This window comes from Paramisgurnus dabryanus, chromosome 5, assembly GCF_030506205.2.
Source record: "Paramisgurnus dabryanus chromosome 5, PD_genome_1.1, whole genome shotgun sequence".
Lineage (NCBI taxonomy): Eukaryota > Metazoa > Chordata > Actinopteri > Cypriniformes > Cobitidae > Paramisgurnus > Paramisgurnus dabryanus.
The window spans coordinates 23809433-23832684 of record NC_133341.1 but is presented as its reverse complement, the minus strand read 5'-3'; the positions used below and the strand labels follow the sequence as shown (position 1 = coordinate 23832684).

Sequence of the window (23252 nt, the reverse complement as noted above, 5' to 3'; positions counted from 1 at the left end):
CACTGCCGTATATTGCACCTCATCATTTTCTTCCAACTCTTCCTCTTTATCCTCCATAAATATTCACTCTTAGTGCGTGAGAATAGTCTATTCTCATTAGTTTTTCAGAAACTACATTATCTACAAGAGCCAAGCAATTAAATCTCCATGTCTTAATGTAGCTGTTATGATGGATCATGTTTATTGGATTGACTCAATAGCTCTTGGATTATTCATCAGTGATCAGGCAAGGCAGCCAGACACAAGGGAGGTGAGGGGGGTTGCACGAGTGACAGAAAGAGCAGATAAACACTCACCTTGCTTGTGAGCTAATTGTTGTGCCTCCTTCTGTTAGCTTCCCTTTTCCTTTTGTTTCTCTGCTGTCAAGTCTAATCAGGCATTAGATCCTCAGCAGATGGGAGAGATGGAACGGGAGCGACAGGGAGACCGTGGGAATTGATGCTAAGTTTTAACAACGCTGCCCTCTATCTGACAAGGAGAATGAGCTGGTCTTTCATGGTACCGTAATACCTGATTGAGTTAGAGAAATATACAGTACAGTATGTAGTCGATTGTTATAATTATTGTTTTAGGTTATCTCCCTCTTTGCTTGCGGGTTGGACTAGCAGAAAGGTAATTATTTATTCCCATGGTGCACTGTGATTTCCATAAACACAACCATGCAAGCATATTGGGTTCATGTAGATCATATTTTACACTATTAATACGCCATCTGCTTCTGCGAACACCCCCCTCCCCACAAACACACACACACACACACATACTGACATACTCGTAGTCAGCAAAAGAGCTGAGAATGCATACTGTGAAATACAAATGATCTTACGGAGACAAAATGCACACATAGATATACAAACACTAAAACATGCCCACCAAAGCTTAGGCCTGCGTCCAAAACCACCTACTTCCATACTATACAGAAGGTGAAAAGCAGTAGGCAAGGCGAATAATATGTCCGAATTCATGGTAGGCGAAAATTACCCAGATGGCCTACTAGTTCCAGCAAGATCCCAAAGTGTTCATTTGATGGATCCTTTACTATCCTGTGAGCCCCCGGTAGAGGAATTATCCAATGAAGATGAAGAAGGAGAGGCGTTGTTTTTCCAAAATGTCCAAAAGCGATAACTCGTCTCTATTCAAATGCAAATACATATATTTAATGTCATTCCAGTTAACAACTAACTTGTTGTTATGACACTTAATGTATTAATATTGTGGATCTAGTATGTCCAAATTCATTCATACTATCCATATGTCAGCAGGACACAGTGGAGACATTTCTGAACAGAAAAATATTAAATTATTTTAGAAAATATGACACGTTGATGTAGATTAAACTAACCAACAGTAAATTAATTAACCTTAGAAATATACACAACATTCACAAATTAATATTAATATGAAACATAACTTAAAATACTAAATTATAATACACTTTTTGGTAACACTTTACTTAAAGGGGTGTTCATGAGACTGACATGACACCTTCATAATCATGACATGATATGTCATGAGCATAAAGGAGATTTTATGCGCATTTATGACAACTGTCATTAAGTGTCATTTGTTCAATTATGTCATTTTTAATGCAAAAATGACATTGTTTGAATTTTCTTTGTTATGACAACTCAACATAAACCAATGCATCATAACTTGTCATAAATCTTTCATAAACATGACATAGAATATTTATCAAACTTAAGAAACTACCTAGCTTTATGGGTTAACATTACATTAAACTGTCATTTGAATGTCATTAAGTGTAAATACTGTCAAATAATTTTAAATACCTTAACAAAATGAAACAGAGACATCAAAATATTATACTTAACTGTATGTATGTGCACAACTAACAGAACTTGTTCTTTCTCACACAGAGGGTTCTGAAATTTTTTAACATAAAAGAAAAAAACGAACAAAATATTTTATCAAGTTAATTTCATGTTATTAACTTTGCACCGATATGGGCCCAATGCTGCATGGCTTAACCCATTATTGTTTTCATTTAATTTTAGGTGAATCGGTCTCCAAATGCAATAACGCATAATTTTATGAATTATAATTATTATTATTATTGAATTATTGATTTTCTTTGTTAAGCGCATGGGGAAAACTTAAAAAAAAAAACATTATGAACTTAAGAGTTTGTTATAAAAGTACAGGGTATTAACACTTAATCACATTTTATTGACAAATATATTTGTACCACTATAGTTGAGGTCAAGAAAAATATTCATGACACTGTTATACAACTATATGACAGAGAATTAACCCCTTATAATAATAATAATAATAATAATAATAATAATAATAATAATACCTTACATTTATATAGCGCTTTTCTCAGTACTCAAAGCGCTTTACATATGAACGGGGAATCTCCTCGACCACCACCAATGTGCAGCATCCACCTGGATGATGCGACGGCAGCCATATTGTGCCAGAACACTCACCACACACCAGCTTATTAGTGGAGAGGAGACTGAGTGATATAGCCAATTAATATGAGGGATGATTAGTAGGCCAATGGGCAAGTTTTGGCCAGGATGCCGGGGCACACCCCTACTCTTTTTCGAAGGACATCCTGGGATTTTTAATGACCACAGAGAGTCAGGACCTCGGTTTAACGTCTCATCCGAAAGACTGTGCTTTTTTGACAGTATAGTGTCCCCATCACTATACTGGAGTGTTAGGACCCACACAGACCACAGGGTGAGCACCCCCTGCGTTTCACTAACACCTCTACCAGCAGCAACCTGGTTTTCCCAGGTGGTCTCCCATCCAAGTACTGACCAGGCTCAGCTTCAGTGGGCAAGCTGTCTTGGGCTACAGGGTGATATGGCTGCTGGCTGCTTATGACATTTTAATGACAAATTTAATTTGTATCACTGGTAAAAAGTTATGTTGTCTTGGTAATGTCAAGTTGTCATGACAAGTTATGATGTATTGGTTTATGTCAAGTTCTCACAACAAAGACATCTCAAACAATGTAGTCTTTGCATTAAAAATTGACATAAATGAACGAATGACACTTAATGACAGTTGTCATAAACGTGCATAAAATCTACTTCATGTTCATAGTGTCATGTCATGATTATGAATGTTTCATGTCAGTCTTATGAACACCCCTGAAGTAAAGTAATACCAACTTTTTTCTGCTAAATACACACATTTTTAATGAAGGTTTTAAATGTTTATTTCAAAATATCTAGCCGTTATATTAAGCCGTTACAGGCGCGCAATGAATCTCTTGGGATAGCCTAGGCTGTGAAGGATCCATCCGTTCTATCCTTAACAGCGCAGAGAAATAAGGACGCATTTTGAGGCTTCATTTTAAGCATCCTTCGAATTGAGACGGAATTACTAAGCCTTCAGTCGCGCTGCTGTGACACAATCAGTTTTAGAATACGTCCTTCAAAGGTCACAGCCTTTAAATTTTAAACATAGCTAAGGTTTTTCTTCAGCTTAGTGCTTTGGTTGCTATGATACTTCTGTTTTGTTTATCAGTCGTTCCGTCAGGCGTGGAAAAAATCGGTTCTATTGGAAACAACTGGAAACATACGCTGGCCGCATATGTTAACACCTTGGTGTACACCCCCCTAAAACTTGACTAAAAAACTTTACTTTTAGCAGATGTGATTTACATTTGAAATTTATAGATTTTCCTGGACAATGTATAAAATATAAACCGGACAAAAAGTCATGCGCACTCACAGATTTACGTCCAGTCTAATGCTTTCTTGGGAATGACCCTCCTTCTGCAAAACGTGGTTTCATGGCTATGATGTTACTAAAACATATTAGCTATTAAAGAGCACCTATTTCATTGCTAAATACAATGTTATTTTAGGTATTTGGTATAATACAATGGGTTTGTGTAGTTTATGATTAAAAAAACACATTATTTGCCACATACAGTACATTTTTGTAGCTCCAGTGGCCGGTTGCATAAACATAGCCATGACGTTAAGACTGCGACTTAAGAATGAGTCTGACTAACTAGCAATTAGTTAGGGCCATTAGTCTTATTATTTGGATTTAAATTAGACCAATCTCTACCTTTCTATGTAACAAACTTAAAACAGTTATGATCAGTCTTGAAGAAAAAAATTCTTAAAGGTCTTAAAGGTTTATGCAACCGGCCCCAGATTTCACTCTCTTCCTGAAACGCACAGATTTGAAAAGCTCTGTGTCCCTGCCAGCTAATCTGTACGTTGTTATTGGCCTGAATACATTTGACGTTAGACGGAAATGTGATGCTCCTTACCATGTTCGAAAGATTCGGTCACAATGCAATGCTAACAGGACTTAACTTACAGGCTGTGAGTCCAAGCGGGAGGAATTATGATAATGTCGGTCTTGTCTACATCACCAATCCCAGGAAGTAAACTGTTGCCTACAATCCGTGTGTTTGTTGTTGTCCAAGAAAAGAGATTTACGTTGGAGACGATAACTCGTGTCATTGTTTACTATGGGGTTTGTACCTTATGAATATCGTTAACATGTACTAAAACACACTTAAGGCTCCACCAGACGGGACGAATTTAAAATCGTCGGCCGATTTTCCAACTCTGAGAGACCCCACACACGGCGATAAAACATCGCGGGTCTAACAGTTTTGGTCGTACAGTTAGTGGTGCGCCGCCACATGGCAAAATCAACACATCACACACGAACCGATTTGACTCCCGAGCAGTCCCAGGTCAGACGGGAAATCTCACAAAATCTCTCGAGATCAAACGTGATTTCAGAGTAAACAATCATGGCGGACGAAGAGGATGCTGTGGCGATAGTTTGCAGTTTGTTTTTATCAGAAAAAAAAACGTTCTTAAAAGAAAAGGCAATGGTCAAAGAAGTGGAGACAAGACAACGCGAGCATGGACTATACTTGCTACATCATGATATGGAGGTGAGTTGTTGTGACCCGTGATTTTGTTTACATGACACCGGTACATCCTCGCTTCCTCGTCACCTCGCTTTCTGATTGGCTACATGTCACAGTCCACAGGCTGCATGCTCGTTTGTCCCCGGGAGACACCACACACGAGAAGAAATCGGGCCAAAAAAATCCAACATGTTGGATATCCCCGATTTGAGATCGGAGCGGTCCCGAGGTGCTTCCGAGTAGACGAGAGCAGTCTAAACACACCACACACGGCCAGAATATCTGATCAGTTTATTTTACGATTATCGGAGCATCCTTAAGATTGTTGGAAGGGGTGAATCGGGGCTAAAATCGGCCTAATTATCCTGCCGTGTGAACCAGGCATAACACACCAAAGGAAATTAAAAAACGTGAATTGGAAAATAGGTGCTTTTTAAAAAAATAATGAAACCGTTACTTCAATATATCCATCCCACACTAACAAAGGTCATGAAACTGTGCTAGTAGGTTCTTCACTTTCTGCCGGAAAAAAAATCAGATGCAAGCTTTTAAAAAAGAAAAAAAAATCACAAGGCAATTTAACTGAGGCTTTGCTATTTATTCTCAGGTCAGTGAGAAATCTCTGTTGGATTCGAGTGTAGGTCAATGACAGGTCAGAAGATAACTGCAGGCTCACCGAGGAAACTTTATTTTAATGAGAACAGCTGATCAGCTGCCATGGATTAGCATTCCTACCGTACAACAGGGGCTCTGATGATAGAGGGGATTACACTAATGACTAATGCATTTAGTACGCCTATCAGTATTTCAACAGTGACATCAGTCATTATGCGATACGGGTCGATCCGTTTCAGGTTTGTAGATTTTTCAGATGACTGAGGGTTTGTGCACGTGAGAGACAGCCGAAGGAAACGGGGTTGATCACCAACCTTTAAAAGCAAGAAACTAGAGGAGAAAACCAGAGAGTGGGAAAGAGATAGAAAGCAAGAGAGGCAGTGACAAAGAGAGAGAGAGCGAGAGAGGGAAGGAGGAGGGGTGTTCTGGCTGGCTTGACAGCAGCCCATTCATCCTCCATGCTAGAGGAGACAAAGTGCTGGCTGGCTCAGGACAGGCCCCATAAATCACCTTCCATAAGACACACTACCTACTGCTTATTACATTCAGCATGACAAAGCCCCTCTCGCTTTTTCTGTTTTCTCCTCTCCACTCTCTATTCATGTTGCCTTACCTTTCCCTTTCTCTTTCTCTGTACTTGTTTGCCTTTACCCATCTTCTTGTCTTTCCCGTCTCGCTTTCCTTAATCATATGAAGCTGACAGAATGCTAAAGGAACGGTTCAGTGAGAAATGAAAATTCTGTCATCATTTACTCACTCGTCATTTCCAAAACTGTGTGGCATTTTCTCTGTGGAACACAAATCACGCTGAAAAATGTGCTGGCGCCTCTTTCCGTGCGACTAAAGTGAATGGTGCCCGTGGCTGCCCGCTCTTAAATGACAAGAAAAGCACCATTAAAGTATTATATAAGTGGTCCATTTGACAGTGACAGTTTTTGAGATATACTAAAAATTGTCTTAAGCTTTAAGTTGCTTAAATGTTGCTTTCCACACTATAATGTACACATTTGTATATACTTAGCACAACAGGTTTGCATGGGTGTACATCATAAACATTTCTTGTTTTTTATTCTCTATGGTAAAAAGTTGAATTTGGACTTACATGAGGGTATGAAATGAGATTTTTGGGGTGAACTAGTCCTTTAAATTTGCACAGAAGGATTGCCATCATGTTTACTAAGTACAGTCATATTTACTTTTGCTGTTATATTTTAATTTAGTAAAAAAAGGTTTGTGTGGCTGTTCGCCTTTTCTCTGCATTAGACTTGTCGCTAATGCTATGAGTCAGCTAAGTAGAGGACAATGGAGACAACATTAACATGCAATTGCATATCCTCAGGGTTCGCACAAATAACACACAATATACCAGAGCTTTTTTGCACTTGATGCATCATGGTCTTTACCAAAAGTAAGCTTGGTAAGATTCATGAGGTTTTGTAAGGTACGGGGCAAAGACCTTGATCTCCATCACGCTTGTGGTACAACAGTCGAAGCACCGAACCCTTCATCAATCACTGCCTCTACATTACAGAAACACAATATTTTCATTTCCCTCTCCATTCGTCATGTGTGTGCATGTGTGAGCTGCTCTAATAGAGGATGCGTTACAGCAGGGTAATGATCTGTGCGTGTGTGTGTATTGATCAAAGTGTGATTTATTTCAGACGTCCCGTGATTATCGGGTCGTTCATCATGCCTGAATTACCCTATCAATACTGCTGCCTGCACAGACCACGAGAGACTGCGAAAAGAGGGAGAGATTTGTTACGAGGGCGGAAAGGAGTGGAGGGGATGCATAAGGAAAGAGGAGTCGAAAAACATTTAAATACTTCCTCCCATCTTATCCTACACATCGTAAACAACTGCTCCCCTCAGCAGTTCTTTAATATCTTAAAACCCCACAACGTTATTAGAGTGGGAAACTAATCTGTTGAGTTCTCTTAAATGGTCATAAATAAACCATCCAAATAAACTCAACTAACAAGGTTTTCCTGTAACTGGCTCGGCTGAATTTGAGCAGAACTGAAACAAGGATGCCAGAAAGGCTGAGGTTGTCTGGCTATATACAGTACATGACTTAATTTAAGCATTAAATAGCAAATATCTGAAGACCTACAGTATTACAAAATTTCACCAAGACTGAAACAAATTTTATAACAAATATATTTATATTAAAGATCACATACACATATAGGGCCCTATCTTGCACCCAGCGCAATTGACTTTGTCAGTGACGCATGTATCATTCGTATTTTGCACCGGCGCACAGCGGGTTTTTCCCTCCACAGACGTACGTCGGCAAACTAGGGAATAAACTTGCGCTCCCTGGGCGGTTCAGCGCAAAAAAGGAGGCGTGTTCCGGCGCAAACCATCCCTATTTTGCAGTTTCAAAAAACAATTGCGCCACTGACCAAAAAAAACTAGTCTAAAGTCAGTGGCGCATTGCGTGTGGTTCATTATGCTATTTTAAGGGCGCATGCTTGACCATAATGTATAGCGTGCACAACGCGCACACACTTTGCTTATCTAATCTACACAGATGCAACAGTTATTTTTGGAAATCATAAATTGTTACAATAAAAAACATTAACACATGAGATAAAGGGAATCATAGTGGTGAGCATTGTGGTGATAGTTTTTATTTATTGTGTGGCTGCGTTAAAAAAATTCTCATGCAAATAACGATTAAAATATTTTCATAAGTTTGTTGTGTGCCTATTACGTTTATTTTATGTAAATAATAATTAAAATGTTTTCATAAGAAACCTTAATGTATATGAACTTGATTTGTGAGTGTACTTTGGGGTTGGACCTTGCTTGCGTTTCTTGGGTCCGATTTCAAAGCCCCCAAACCCTTTCAGCGGTGAGGGTGGACGCAGCGATGTCCTCTGCTGGCGTCTGTGTAGAGGCAGATCCACCTCCCGTTACACGGCGTGCCCGATTTATGCTGGCAAGCTTGGGATTCCCCCGTCTCCTGACATCATTGTAGCGCTTGGCGCAACGATGGGGATGCCAGCTGATGAGACAATTGTGGCTATTTCCTCTCACGCCTGTTTAACCTACGCTGATTTGGGTGGGTTTCTCCTATCCCCACAACTTCTCTGACTTTGACTGCTCTTACAAGAACGTCGGTATCCTCGGCTTTGAACCGCTCCTGGCGTGCGCCTGGTAAATCCGTCATAATAATAGCAACCCGCCATGGAACTTACGCCGTTGCGTTTAAAGGGAATGTTGGATAGCGTTCTGATTGGTTTATTTGACGTTACGCCCAAACCACACCTATGAATAATGAACCTACTTCAGACCAACCCCTTATTGATTTGCGCCTGGCGCAAGAGTTATTTCTCCCGCCGGGAAAATAGCAACAGCGCCCAAGATCCGCCCACAAAGTCACTTGTGCATTGCGCTTCGCACTTGTGTTTCAGATCGTTAAAATAGGGCCCCAAGTGTTAGGGAAAGTTACTTTTAAAAGTAATGCATTACAATATTAATTTATTCCCAAAAAAGTAACTAATTGCGTTACTTAGTTACTTTTCCTGGAAAGTAATGCTTACGTTACTTTTTAGTTACTTTTGCATTACTTTTTCTTACCGGAGGCTTGATCTCTTTCAGGCCTTGCAGGTGTTTTTATGACTGAAAAGTTCTGCATTCAGAAATTCCATATTTCATCACAAAAATGTTGAGCTCTGGTCTGCTATCTCAGTTTTTGACGCATAATGTGACTACATTTAGTTTAATTCAGTACATAATTTTTTTATCAAATCAATTAAACTAAAAAAGTAACTTGCATTAATTTTTTTTTTTAAGTAACTCAAATATTAATGTGTACATTTAAAAAGTAATGTGTTAATATTACTTTTCTGAAGAAACGAGTATTACGTAATGAACGTTACTTGTAATGCGTTACCCCAACACTGCACACACACCGTTTCTGCTAATCTCATGTTAATCTTGAGTACCTATAGAGCAGTACTGCATCCTTTTAATCTTCAAAGAGTCTTTAGTTTTATCAGATTTATAAAAGACATATCAGCTGTACCGCTATCTTACGGAGAAAGCCAAGCTCCGGGAGGCGTACCACAAGCTTAAATTTCTTACAAACAACTTTGGTGACATTGATTTCATATCAGCTCTTGGTTGGTGTGGGCGTGTGCTATTTCTGATGAAGTGCCCATATAAGGATTTCCACTGTACTCCAGCACTACTTACGCAACAGATTCAGTAGTCAAAAATCTTTCCGAAACTTGTACAAACCCAAACAAAGTGCTTTCGGCACAGAAATACTCTGTCATATTGCCAAAAGTTTTGGGACACCTGCCTTTATATGCACATGAACCTAAATGACATCCCATTCTTAATCCATAGGGGTTAATATGGAGTCGGCCCACCCTTTGCAGCTATAACAGCTTCAGATCTTCTTGAAAGACTTTCTACAAGGTTTAGGTTTAGAATGTGTTTTTGGGCATTTTTGACCACTCTTCTAAAAGCACATTTGTAAGGTCAGACACTGATGTTGGACGAGAAGGCCTTGCTCATAGTCTCCGCTCAATTTCATCCCAAAGATGTTCTTTTGGGTTGAGGTCAGGACTCTGTGCAGAGTCCTGACCTCAACCCAATTTCATGCTCCCAACTTTGTGGGAACAGTTTGAGGATGGCCACTTCTTGTTCCAACATGGAAGGTCCATAAAGACATCGATGAGCTAGTTTGGTGTGGAGGAACTTGACTAATGTCTTTGTATGATGAAGTATTAACAGTTCCTTTCACTGGAAGTGATTGAAACACCTAAATTCAATGATTTGGAGGGGTGTCCCAAAACTGTTGCCAATATAGTGTATGTCCAAATGGTTCTTTGAAGCTTTGCCCATGTTTAGCATGAGGTATCCATAGCTTTGTTACCACTCTGGATTCTATTCCCTGGAAAATACCCATTTATAGATTAAATGCACTTGTATGTCGCTTTGGATAAAAGCGTCTGCCAAATGGTTAAATGCACAAATGTTTGAAAACGTTCAACAACAGCAAAGTCACTACATAAAAGCCATAGACCGACAGTAAAGTGGACCCATAATTTGTTTAGCTTGCTTTATAGCATATAATTTAGCACTTAGACGTTGCATTATTGATTTCGGCTCCTATAAATCTGTCAGTATATAGGGTGAGAAGGTTAGTAAATCCTCAGTATGGATGCCAAAGATTTTTAGGAAGTTGCACATTAAGAATGGAATGCTTTGGTAATCAGCATGGCTTAGACTAACAGTGGGCGAAAAAGGTTATGTGAAGGAGATATTGTTAAAATGGCACAAAAACACACAATGGGATGTGTATATCGTCATGATAATTTCTGGTCATGGTAGTAGCAACATCACTAGCCATTTCTTGTGACAGCACTGGGTTAACCACTCAGAAAAACATTTAATTTACTACACGTTTTGTCGGCTTAATTATATTCTCCGTGACCTCTATTGTGAGTGCTAGCTTATATTGTCCCCTAGAGTCTTCTGATGTCACCTGCTCATCTGTTTTGAGGGATGTCAACATTTCCTGTCTTAGGGTTAGGGCTAATGAGATGCTGACTATATACCAAACCATGGGAAACTCTGCGTTTAAGCCATAGCAGCTAACCAATTTGAGTAAAAGCTGAAGCACCACAGACATTTCTGTGGCTGTAAGCATGGGTGGGTCCTAGCTCATCCTAGACATCTGACGGTAACCTAATTGAAAAGGCCACTTAACAGTCTGAGTAAATGACACTACTGAAGTCTGTAATTAAAATGACAAAGAGTTATTACAGCCATTTTCAGTTCAAATAGACACAGGCGGTCAAGCGCTGAAATGCTATGCATTTTCCCATACAGTTCAACAAAGGTTAAAGGGATAGTTCATCCAAAAATGAAAATTCTGTCATCATTTACTCACTCTCATGTTGTTACAAACCTGTATTAATTTCTTTGCTCTACTGAACACAAAGGAAGATATTTTAAGCAATTTTTGTAACCAATTCGTTTTGTAGCACCATTGACCACCATAGTATTTTTTACTATGAAAGTAAATGGTGCTTCTGTTTGCTGTTTCATTACAAATATCTTCCTTTATCAGCAGGATAAAGAACAAAGAAATGTATACAGGTTTGTGACACCTGTTACAATGACAGAATATTAATTTTTGGGTGAACTACCCCTTTAAGAACAGCAGCATTCATCTTGGATGACCTTTTAACTGCTAGTAGATATTCAAATTGAACTTTATGGACATGCTATCAATTAAATTGCAATAGGCTACAGAAAACACACCAAGAAAATTTTTTCAAACTAATTTCGATTTTGATGCCACCAAAATGCATACAAAATTATGCATTTGGCAGAAGCTTTTATTCAAATTGATATACAGAACAGTGCGTTACAATGTATACATTTTATTAGTATGTGTGCCCATGGGATCAAACTCAATGCTTATTATTGAGCTAAAGGAATAAATTATTATGCATACATCTTTTGCAGCTTCATATAATTTGAGACTACACTGAATATACAACAGAAGTTTTACAACAAGGGCCAAAAAACCTTCTTAATATGACACTATTTTGGTTTTGGGAGTTTCTCATAAATTACAGTCACAACTTGCTGTAAAAAACATAAAACCTAGTAGCCTACGGTGTAATTTGCTGTGTCATTAAATGAAGTGCAGTAAGCTAACTGCTGTATACAGACAAAGAGTTATTGCCACAGTCATCAAGTCTCTCTGTACACAGCAGCCACAATCGAACATGTCAACTCTATGAACTCAAGACAGACGCTCACTTTCAAAAACCTTTTCATAGAGTCCTGCACAATTCATTCATTCAGCCAGCTTGGAATATTTCCAGATTGAAGCAGAACTTAAACTAATATGGATGCTTTACATTCTGGGCTCAGAGTTTCTCTTTCTTTCTGTCTGTCTCTTTCTTTCTGTGCTGTTGGGAGAGATTATACTTCTGAAAGATGAGAAACACAGTAGACAGTGCAGATGGGATAATCAATCAGGCGGTGCGGGAGAACGTGAAAGCACAGGAGTTGAGGCAAGGAGAGGGCAGCAAAATAAAATACATATACACGGTTATGAGTGCGGGCTGCATCTGCACCAGGGAATTGGAGTCATAAATCAAAAAGGCTGTCAGAGAACAGAAAGAGAGAAAGGCAAAGGTAGTATGTGTGTCTTTGGGAGTGTGTGTGTGTGTGTGTGACGCTGTGACTGACTCCTCTGCTCCCTCCTTCGCTGGAATGCAATTTCCTGGAATGTCAGGCGGAGAGATGGGGAGCAGATAACGTGCCATGAGCGTGAGTGTGTCTGTCCTCCACCCCGTCCGCAGCCGCAACGCAGCTCAACCCAAATCTCATTACAGAGACATGATAGAATTTGCTCAGTGTGTAACCTCATTATTCTCACTCACAGATAAGGCCTGTAATTGGCCAGATCTACAGAATGGAGGAGAAAGAGGGACTGGCAAGGCAGGTGTGTGCGCGCATCTGGCCAGGACTACGCCACAAGATACGCTCAAGTGATTGACGTCGCAGGATGCGCACGTGGGTGTACAGAAGCGCGTGCGGGGAGCATTGCTGTGGAAGTGAGTTTCATTGCATCATGTGGATTTAAACAGTGGTCAGACCTGTGTACTGTATCTGACTGTGTACAGGGAGTGTGGGTGAAGGCCCCGGGGAAAACACTGTTACGGTTTGTTTGTATTACCTGTCAGTTCCTCTGTTCGTGCCAAAAATCACTGCTAATTTGAGGAATCGTTGTGAAAACTGCTTGAAATTGCGATATGTTAACTTTCAAGCTGATTTCTGAAAGGACGCCGGATCGGGGCAATTGTGCCTGTTTTGATATGGGAGAAGCACCTTGATGGTTTTTTCCTAGTTGTGTCTAAAAAACATAATAGTAGCCTTCCAACTACTCTGGCATGAAAATAAAATAATTATATACTTAAATATAGCTGCTAGCAGCGATTATCGGGGTTCAAGCCATTTAGATCACAAGACGTTTAAGGACATGGCCATATAGATATTCTGCATTGTATATTGTACACACACACGTTTACCTGAGAAAGGAGAAACAAGACTGTTAAAGAACAAGACTTAATATTGACATGGTTACACACTCATTTGGTATGTAGTTTTTTTTATAAAAAACAAAAAATATATAATTCTTACTGCAAATGTCGTGTAAGTGCCTCCAAAATTATGTTCACGTTTCACAGCTATCATAAAATGACATGAGTGTTAAAACTGATAACTCAGAACAATTGAAGTGGTAGTCTTTCACTAAATGTGATTTTAATATTATAACAGTAAAATCATGAAGTTAAAGGTGCAGTGTGTACATTTTAGCGGCAACTAGTGGTGAGGTCACGAATTGCAACCAATGGCTTAGTCCACTGCTCACCCCTCGCTTTTGAAACACATAGAGAAGCTACAGTAGCCGCCACCAGACAAACATGTCATCGTCGGAGACAACTTAGTAAAAAAATTTGTCCGTTAAGGGCTTCTGTAGAAAAATGGCGGCACAAAATGGTGAGTTATATGTAAGGGGACCCTCAGTGTATGTAGATAAAAAGGTCTCGTTCTAAGGTAATAAACACATACCGGTTCATTATGAAAGGTCTTTATACACCCCTGATAATATAGTTTTGTATATCATTTTGCATTTTCGTCAAGAGATCCTTCTAAAAATTACACACTGCACCTTTAAATGTGTACAGAGTTCTATTAATAGTAGACTTAGTTAAAGAGTAATCATCTTCTGGGTTTTCTGTGAGTGCAAATGTCAGCCAGTGATTGATCCTCTACAGCCATCTAGTGGACATAACGGAAAATTGCACCTAAAAATCACAATAAGGAATTTGAGTATATTGCCAGATCTCAATAATACTTGTATGCTTTGTCATAAGCTTTAGGGGCCGTTCGTCAGGGCCGTTTGTGATAGCTATACTTCTGCAAAGTTGTTTTTGTATTTGTATTATACAGTGTAGAGAAAATTGTACTGCACTGGCTTTACTGTTGTTGAGTGTAAGAACTGAAACAATTTATTAAAACAAAACCAGATACGTTATCTGAATGGTGGATGGTGTTATTAAATCGTGTCAATAACAAATATCATTTCATTTAGCAGATTCATGTTCATGTCCTTTAATCGAGTACCATGAAGGCTTTCTGTTTTAATTAGGTAAATAAAGTGAGGTATGCAAGTTATTAAACCGTATATATTTTTATGGACAAAAGGAACATATACACAAACATGCTCTGCACATTTTGTATGTTTCTCTCATCTGAAACAGTCATTTTAGTTCATAGAGATATATTCTGTAGGTCTTACTAAATGGTTGCTTGTTTAAATCTTTTAGACTATTTTTTTTATTAACAAACGTAATTGTTCTTATAGAACATATATATTCTTTGACATAAATATTATGTGCAAACATACAAGTATTTCAGATGACAGCCTCTGTCATATTATAGTAGGCCTAAACATAACAAATCCAGATGTGTTGTTTATATCAAATGGAGTTAAAAACAAATATGATGTCATTAAGCTAATGTCAGTCAGATTTGCTATTAAGCACTTATTAGTGTTCACACATGTGCTGTGCTAGAGTAAGTTTTCAGTAAACATTTATATTTAAAATAACCAAGTGTATCATAACATTACAATTTCATTGCAATAATTCTATAAACAATTATTGAAAACTTTATAAGACACAGCATGACGTGTTTATGTCATGGAAAATAGATTAGAATACTAAAGCTACTGATAACCAAATATATATTCTCTTTATGTGTGATTATTAGTTATCATTTCTAATGTTGGCCTATTATTGTTCTTTAAAGATCCACATATTTACAGCAATCTTTTTCATACCTTTAAGGCCAGTTCACACTGGTCAGACAACTACCAACTCCAACAGACACCAACAGACACCAACAGACAACCACATTCTAAAGTATCATTTACTTTGATCCAACAAACTTCCAACAGGGGTTTCACACTGGTCAGACAGACTCCAGACTCCAACAGACGCGTCTGTTGGAGTCTGTCTGACCAGTGTGAAGTGTCCTTTAGGATTTGAAGAATTCTAAGACAACATTTGAAGCTTTATAACTTTATTGGGTTGTTTCCCACAGGTTTAAATTGATGCATGACTAGCCATTAGTTATGTATTGACATTAAAAAGTCAATTCTAAGCAATCCAGTTGAGGAAGGAGGTTAAAATGTACTAGATTTTAAAAACTGTTTTTAAAAATAAGTGGATAAAAAGTAACTGAAGTTGGAAAGGTAGTATATGGAACATCATACTAGAAATGATTTTTAAGAAATTGGGTGGTTTGGAATTTTTTTTGCGATTCAATTTTGATATAAACAAGGTTCCCATAAAACTGTCAGGTTTCCATAAACAGGTTTGTTTATCTTGGATGCTCATATATAAACATAACTTTTCTCCACATAGATCTGTTATTTGGAATAACAAGAATATTCTATACAAAAACAAATCCTTATTTTATAGAAATTGGTATGATAATAATATAATATTAGTGAGGCAGTTATTTAAAGATGATGGTCACCTCTTTAATTATTGTGAAATTCCTCAATCACTATAAGATTCCAGTAACTGCTAAGGAATTTGCAGTTGTATTTGATGTCATACCTAGTGGACTTATTCAACTCTTTCAAGGTTATACATCTTATGATTGTAACTCCTTACATAATGCTCAGTTATGTATTAATGGAGTAAATATTCTAGAAAAAAAATGTAATAACTTTTTATAAGAACACTATGTAGAAATGAATATTTGCCTAGATGTAAACCATACTGGAACTCCTTATATAGTCAACTTGTATGGAAAGAGGTTTGGAGTTTATTAAATATATACTGTCTCACGAATAAGGTTAAAGAAATTATGTCACGACCGGGAACATGAGATCAGGAAGTAGGACGCATGTGCAGAGTTCGAGATGAATAAATAACATTTAATAATAACCAAGAAACAAAACACTAGAATCAAACAACAGGCAGGTAAATAAACACAGGAACACTAAAACGTAGAACACAGGAACAGCCAGGGAATCAGCGACAATCATCCGGCAAGTGAACATACAACAGGCAGGGGTATATATACAAACAGACTAACGATACACAGGTGTGATGAGGCAGGTAATTCATTAACAAGAGTCCAGGTGACGACAATCGGAACAGACACAAAACATGACACGGATTCCACCGTGACAAATTACTTATAAATTGGTTCATTTAATGTATCCAGTTAAACAAGTAGTCTCCAGATTCTTAAGAGATATGGAGGTTACTTGTATGTGCAATTTGGAAGTAGAATCCATAAAACATTTATTTTATCAATGTATATTTACTCAATCTTTTTGGATTGATGTGGAATGCTTGATATTTAAACTCACAAAATAATAATTCGGTTATCTGGTAAGGATATATTTTTGTATTATAAAAGTAAATGTGTGGAGAAAGACTTGTTAATCAACTTATTGATTATATATGGAAAATTTCACATCCATAAACAAAAATGGGCAAATAATAAACCCAATAGCATTTTATTTAGAACGGAATTAAGAAATTATTTTGAAACTGTTAAAAGTCAAAAAAAGCAAAGCAAATATATAACATTTTTGAAACCTTTTGTTTTATTGAATTATTGTAGAATATCCCCATGTTATTGTTAATTTATTTTTTATTTTATTTTATTTGATCCATTGTTGTGTTAAATGTTAAATAAGCACATTGTAATCCTCTTGTATGTATGCAATGTTCTTGTTCTTGAAATGAATAATGAAAAAAGCTAAATAGTACTAAAGCTCTACATATTTTTATATTTAACTCTTTCCCCGCCATTGACGAGATATCTCGTCAATTAAGAGAAAACGCTTCCCCGCCAATGACGAGATCCGTCTTTCCGCAATACCGCTATTATCCACCAGGTGGCGCCCTTCCGCAACTTTTTAAAACCGGAAGTATTGCCCTATGCCAAGCTGCTGCATGTCCGTGTCTGTTTTAGAGATCGCTCTGAATGGGATCTCTATGAAAAGTCCGTCAAAAAAATGAAATTGTCTCTGCTTTTTGCTCAAAATATGGTGTTTTTGCAAAAACCTACCCATATTCAAAAGCTGATTGCAAAAGAACCACTAAAGGTAAGATGAAACGTTTTTTTCTGTTTGAAAGCAGAGGGTCTGTTCTTTCATTTGGTATATTGTATGTTTATATATTTAAAGAAGAACATTTTCTGGAAGGCAATAAACTTTGGTGAAAATCATGAAAACGCTGGCGCTGGCTGGCAACTTTTTTTAAAAACGCTGGCGGTGAAAGAGTTAACCACTGGCTATGCCCATACATAACTGATCCAGATGTGTTGTTTATATCCAATGGAGTTAATAACAAATATGATGTCATTAAGCAAATGTCAGTCAGATTTGCTATTAAGCACTTATTTGTGTTCACACATGTGCTGTGCTTGAGTAAGTTTTCAGTAAATCATTTACATTTAAAACAACCAATTATATCATAACATTACAATTTCATTGCAATAATTCTATAAACAATTATTAAAAACTTTATAAGACACATCATGACATGTTTATGTCTAGGAAAATAGATTAAAATACTAAAGCTACTGATAACCAAATATATATTCTCTTTATGTGTGATTATTAGTAATTATTTCTAATGTTGGCCTGTTCTTTAAGGATCCACATATTTACAGCAATCTTTTTCATACCTTTAGGATTTGAAGAATTCTAAGACAACATTTGAAGCTTTATAACTTTATTGGGTTGTTTCCCACAGGTTTAAATTGATGCATGACTAGCCATTAGTTATTTAAAAACATTTAGGTACTTTTTACAAACAAACCTTTTAAAAAACATTACTGGTGTACATCTTAAGACAAAACTATGGCCCTGATATATTTAAAGATAGGCCATTGTAAGCTATTTTCAAGTAAGACAACTAAAACATAAACCTAAATTTTAGTCTGTAACTACACTTAAACCAATGGTCAGTAACATTAATCTCTAAGACTAGTCTTAAAGTTAGTCATACATTTTTGTCTTCATGACTGAACATAACTGCTTTAAGTATCATGTGAAAAAATATTTAAATTATTTAAATTATATTTAAATCCAAATAGTAAGACTGATTAGCCCTAACTAACTACTAGTTCTTCAGACTAGTCCTTAAAACACAGTTTTAACTTAATTATTCAACCAGCCCTAGTCTTGGAAAGACATATATTGTCTGATCTTAATAAAACTATTAATATTTTGTCATAAGCTTCACATTACTAGTTAATTGGTTAGATATACTTAGTCTGGCCCATTTTGAAAATGTCACATTTCAAAATGCTTGAATTGATAACCTCAAGTCTTTTAGTTTTAATGAGGTAAATGACTGCAGATCATTGAATCTTATAATAATTTTCATGCAGATGCAAACCCATGGACAAAAGGAACATAACAGCAGTTACAAATGAAATAACGAATACAGGTTAGAAATGGTTCCCACATCACTGTGAGACATCATATCAAATCTAGGAATACAACGGCAAAAGTTTATTTTATGTTTCATATTGATATTTGCCCAGATAGTACAGCAAATTCACAAAATTGTTTTTCATATAAACATAAACATCTAGAGCAGTACTTTCAACTAAGTGAAACACAGTGGTTTCTCCAGACCCAATGCTCAGCACATTTTGTATGATTCCCTCATCTGACACAATCAGTTCAGTTCATACAAATCTCTACTGATGATTAAAGTGGATTTGTTTAAAATAGAAGACTTTTGTATATGTGCAGAGCAGTGGGCTTCCAGGAATACTTTTGAAAACCACTGATCTAGGGGACAGTTAACATTACACCAATTGTTCTAGATGCAAATATTTCCGGAATGATGAGCCAAAAATCCTCACAGACACTTGAGAACATAAGACAAAAAAGCCCATCAGTTTAGTTGTAATCGCTGGACTCGTACATGGTTAATGCTGGCTGGCTGTTGGTCGGCATGTTTTCTAAGATATGTAATTATCCTAATAGACCCTTATAAGAATCTGAAAGCAGATGTTATGTGCAAAATAGTAGGTGAGACAAATATTTATGTGTCGTATACATATGCTATAGTCATCGTTCTTTGTTTAGGTTATTGCGCCACCTAGTGGACAATCTCTGCTATTTTTTGCATGTGAACTCAGTCTAGGTCTATACATATGTGTACCAAGTTTCGTGTTGATATCTCATTACTATCATAAATGATAGCCATTTAAGTATTTGTGGCACCGCCTCTTCGTACTTTTGACCGTGGTGTTGCGACGACGAGTGCAAAGTTAAACTTTTTTTGATAATTATTGATATTCAATGTCTAAGGAATATTCCAGCACTGGATTGGTTCAGATTGGTCAAAAAACCTAGGACTAGTTCGCAAAAGTAGGTTTAAAAGAAAATGATGAATATCTAACAAACGATTCTACTGAGACAGTTGCTTCTTGAGGGAAAGTTGTTCATTGTAAGTACCTCTATTAAATGATATGAGGATCTTGTGGATATCTAAAACACTACATAATACACAATAATTTAAACACTAAAAAAACGTGATAGCGCCCCCCGGAGGCCGAATTTTTTCTTACTCTGCACAGACCTTCATGGCCAAGAGACAAACAGGCCCACCGCGTTTCGTTTCGATCGGCCTTCGTTAACCCTGTCTAATAGCTGCTTTTTCTTGATTGGCCGATGGCGGCCATGTTTCTTGAGCCATGCAAAATTCCTTTTAGACATTAATAGTACCCTAGACCAAGAGCAACCGTGCCAAATTTCAAGTTGATCGGTCCCACACTTTTGTAGCTACAGCCCTTCAAAGGTTGAGGTGGTGTTATAACGCCAACTAGTGGTCAAGCGGCGCAATTATTTGAACGTGAGCCCAGAATAGTCCCTTGTATATATACACCAAATTTGGTGTCGATACCTCTTTCTAATCCCAAGTTATAGCCATTTAAGACCTAGAGGCTCCGCCCATAGGGGGCGTTTGGGCGTGGCTTTACGACGGTGAGTCGAAAGTTCAACTTTTTTTTGATAACTTTTGATATTCACGCTCCAAGGAATATTACAGCACTGGAATGGTTCCGATCGGTCGAAAAACCTAGGACTAGTTCGTTTTTATTTTTTTCGACAAAATCGAAAATAGCGAAAAAAAACTCTAGGCGCAAATAAAATCGGAGATATACGTTTTGTTCGTCTTGACGCAAGGATTCCAGTGATATAAGACACTTGAAATTTGGACAAGATTTCTGGGAGTTATGAGCATAAACGTGATTTCCGTCGTTATAGCGCCACCTATAGGCCAATCGGGTTGATACTCTGTCAACCTCTCCCCAAATTGGGTCCTACCATTTGGCCAAGTTTCAAGTCTCTAGGCCTTACGGTTTGGTCTGCACGTTCCGTTTTACGGCAGAATAATAATAATAAAAATCTTAACAATTACAATAGGGTTTCAGCGCTTCGCGCTTGAACCCCTAATTAAAGGCGGGGTGCATGATCTCTGAAAGCCAATGTTGAAATTTGAAATCACCTAAACAAACGCGCCCCTACCCCAATAGAATCTGGACCTTCTTTTGACCGCCCCACACATAAGCAGCCCAGGCAATGATGTCAGTTAGTAGACACACCCCTTACTGCTGATTGGCTACAAGTGTGTTTTGGTAGTTGGCCCATCTCCCTTTTTTCAGAAATCCGTTTTTCAGAATTGTTTTTCAGAAATCATGCACTCTGCCTTTAATATACAAGGAGTTGCAAAACCCTCTTAAAGGATTAGTCCATTTTCCTAAGAACAAAAATCCAGATAATTTACTCACCACCATGTCATCCAAAATGTTGATGTCTTTCTTTGTTCAGTCGAGAAGAAATTATGTTTTTTGAGGAAAACATTGCAGGATTTTTCTCATTTTAATGGACTTTAATGGACCCCAACAGCGAAGCAAGCGAAGCAATTGCGAATTGTCATTTTTGAAGCGAATTGTCATTTTTGAAGCAATTGTTATTTTTGGCAAGAAAAATACAAAATATGCACTTTTAAACCACAACTTCTCGTCTTCCTACGGTCGTGTGACGCGCCAGCGCGACCTCATGTAATACATCATCACGTCAAGAGGTCACGGATGACGTATGCGAAACTACGCCCCAGTGTTTACAAGTGTGGAGAAAGAGGACCGTTCTGACGTTGTTGTATGTAAAATAATACTAATTAATGTTTTTGTGTCAGTTTATTGTTTAAAATGGTCCACAAATGTGCGTTTCATACATGTAACAAGTGACATTTTCACGTCATTACGCAATTACGTGAGGTCGCGGTGGCACGTCACACGACCAGAGAAAGACTAGAAGTTGTGGTTTAAAAGTGCATATTTTTTATTTTTCTTGCCAAAAATGACAATTGCTTCACTAGATAAGACCCTTATGCCTCATTTGGGATCGTTTAGAGTCCTTTGAAACTGCAATTTTAAACTGCATTAAAACTGTTAAGTGTTGGGGTCCATTAAAGTCAATTAAAATGAGAAAAATCCTGGAATGTTTTCCTCAAAAAAACAATTTCTTCTCGACTTGACATGGTGGTGAGTAAATTATCTGGATTTATTTTTTTTAAATCCTTTAAGTTTATCTGACATCCGTTTTTTTATCATGCTTAAGTGTTTTGATTTAGTAATTTCACTTTGATGGCAATGATACAAGTATTACCAAGTATGCCTTATTTTCACAAAAATCACTTTAGCCACTTCTAAAATAAAATCTTTGGACAAGACACAGTAAACAGTTAGTAAAATCACTAAAGAAACATTTCAAATTATAAAAGATAAAAAAGAAGAAACTGAACCACACAATAGGGGGCTCTGTGATCCATGTCACTGCCAGATTTGGGTTGTATTCAGGCCCTTGCACTCACAAGGGACCCAAGTTTGAATGTTATCCATGATCGCTTAACGCTCCGTTGATCATCCAATTCACAAACAACACAAAGCTATACTGAATTGCCTGAGGCGGGGATTAGGTGTATTTGGAGCTAAGTTATTTGATGAACATATAATACATCCCGAGCGTTCTGTCAATATCATTATCTAATTTTTGACAGAGGTGACATTTAGCAGCTTTTGTACCTGAGCCCTCATATATTCTTATTTACCCACCTCTTTCTTACTTTAAATATTCATAGGAAAAAAATTCTGGGACAGAAACTGTAAACATATAGTTCACTCTATGCACTATATTCTTAGAAGTTTAAAGTATACACTATACTAAGGTTGCATACTTGATCAAAACCACAAGAAAATATTAATCTGAATCCCACGTTTCTCCCTGGCTACAATTTGTCAAACTGTTCATTGAGCTGAAAACCACTGAAATGAGAGAATAACTGTAATGTGGTGGAGACCACCGTAACTAAATATATTGTGTGTGTGTTATCTGTCCCTAGGACCACCCATCAATCCGTCTACCCCACCGCCACACACGTGCAAACCTTGAGGTCACGCAGCTTTCAGACTCACACGCAGTAAACGTACCCTATCCGCCACACGCCCTGCACCGGTCCAGAGGTACCTTTCCAAACCTAACATGGAAAATCACACTGTGGCTATAAGACCAAAAAACACAGCTGATTCAGGATAGATGAGTGTGCTTATTCTGCGAACCTGTTTCATGTCCAGTCAAGCCCACCGCAGA

The 23252-nt window shown here is 37.6% G+C and overlaps 1 long non-coding RNA gene across 1 annotated transcript in view; it reads left to right on the top strand.

Moving 5' to 3' along the window:
• LOC135732114 (uncharacterized) overlaps nt 1-23252 on the top strand; it is a 134754-nt gene extending 111502 nt beyond the window's left edge. Inside the window, exons 2-3 of the long non-coding RNA XR_010526697.1 lie at nt 12930-13101; nt 23005-23252. This is a non-coding gene — a long non-coding RNA (uncharacterized lncRNA). The remainder of the gene's footprint in view (nt 1-12929; nt 13102-23004) is intronic.